Source organism: Nematolebias whitei, chromosome 2 (assembly GCF_014905685.2).
Source record: "Nematolebias whitei isolate Nwh7 chromosome 2, NemWhi1, whole genome shotgun sequence".
NCBI classification, from domain to species: domain Eukaryota; kingdom Metazoa; phylum Chordata; class Actinopteri; order Cyprinodontiformes; family Rivulidae; genus Nematolebias; species Nematolebias whitei.
This window is the reverse complement of record NC_056499.1, coordinates 19,888,624-19,890,345: the sequence shown is the minus strand read 5'-3', so window position 1 is coordinate 19,890,345 and position 1,722 is coordinate 19,888,624. Positions and strand designations below refer to the sequence as shown.

The 1,722-nt window shown below is 34.7% G+C and overlaps 1 protein-coding gene across 1 annotated transcript in view; it reads right to left on the bottom strand.

The window, feature by feature from the left end:
- LOC119426115 (phosphatidate phosphatase LPIN1) overlaps window positions 1-1,722 on the bottom strand; it is a 22,993-nt gene that overhangs the window by 182 nt on the left and 21,089 nt on the right. The window lies entirely within an intron of this gene.

Below are 1,722 nucleotides of genomic sequence, written 5' to 3'. Positions count from 1 at the left end.
ACACACACACACACACACACGCACACCGTCAGGTTTAACCACCTTTCTAGCCTGTCTCTTTCATAGTCCAACCAATTAGCTTGGTGCAAAGAGAAATAGAAAAGTTCCTGCAGTGACAAGACATATGTGCAAACAAGCATGCAGAAAGTTTGTTATATTTCACGCAAAGCAATAGAGTTCATAATTTAGAACATGTAGCTATAAAGGCAACAGGAATTTTAGAAAAAATTACAAAGTTACAGTACAGGGGAAAACATGAACAAACATAGAGGTCAGTGTTATGGGAAAAAAATAGCATCTGGTTTGAAAAAATGTAATGATGCTAAAAGTGGAATTTTTAGTTTTGTAGAGTTAAAAAAAAAAAAGAGTTTATCCAATATTCTTCAATTAGGTCATCAGGACAGTTTCTTTTTTTGTGCTGTAACGTTCCTTGTTGACAGTCTTGTCAAACTGGTTGAAAACAACAAAGTCCATGCTGGTTGTTTTCAACCAGTTTGACAAGACTGTAAACAAGGAAGAGGGCCGGCAATGAAGGAGGGGATGTACCAAAGAGACCATCTTATCACAAACAAAACTGGTTTGTTCCACTTTGGAGTAAGCTGTTGGGGGAAGAATCAGTTTTGTGTTGTGTGTTTCCTTGACTGATGAAGCCTTCCGGACCGAAGGCGGAACGTTTCAGCACAAAAAAATAAACTGTCCAGATGACCTGACTGAAGAATGTTGGATTGTATACCTGGATTATTGAGCATGGACTTTGTTAATTAAGAGTTTAGATCAACACCCAAAACAAGTTGCTACATTTGTTAGGATAATGACATTTTAGACTTACCGGTAAATGAAATATGTGCAAAGCTAATGATAATGGAAAGCTAAAAAGGAAAGAAACAAGCATAAGATGCAATGTCCCACACATGCAGAAAGGCCCAGGTTGACAAAGATAAAGGAAGCAGGAAATGTCAGTCAAATAGACAGGAACCAGGACTGGAGACAAATGGTACAATGAATGGGTGGATGCAGATGAAAAGAACAAGTGAAGTGTAATGGTGAAGTGCTGTGAGATGCAAGACTACACCCTTCCATGATCAGAGTGTAGTCTGGATGATTTATTTTGCCTGTCCAATATTGAGTCCATGAAAAAAAAAATCTACATTTTATTAAACTGCTGAGGGTTTAATATTGAAAAAGGAACATTATTGTGGGCGTAGATGTAGCGGAGTGAAAATATGGTCATCAGATGTGACAATCCTTCACCAAAAAGAACATCCATATTTTATTCCGTATCTTTCCATCTTGATTGTATTTTTATATTGTCTAAAAATGTAAAAAATACAAACAAATAGATGCTTCTTAAATAAATATGTTGATTTAGATACAGAAAAGTTTGTTGGATCCATGGAATGCACTCTTAGAGGTAAAGTCGAAATTTAGATATTACAGATATACTGGAAGAAAAGTTTAGCAGAAAACACCATGATAAATTATGAAATTAGTTTTTATAGTTTATAACTCACACTTTTATGAAAGGAAAAAAATGTCAGATTATGCAGTTCCGAAGTGTCAGTTACATTATTAAAAGCTCAAAAACAGTAAACTGAGCAACCATGAGTCTGTATGTTTGTTATATTTTCTAAACTTCTGGTCTTTTTTATTCCACTTTTACTCACAGTTAGAAATGAATTAAAACTTTTTTTTCCTTTGTGAACCATCATAAAAAAAAAAAAA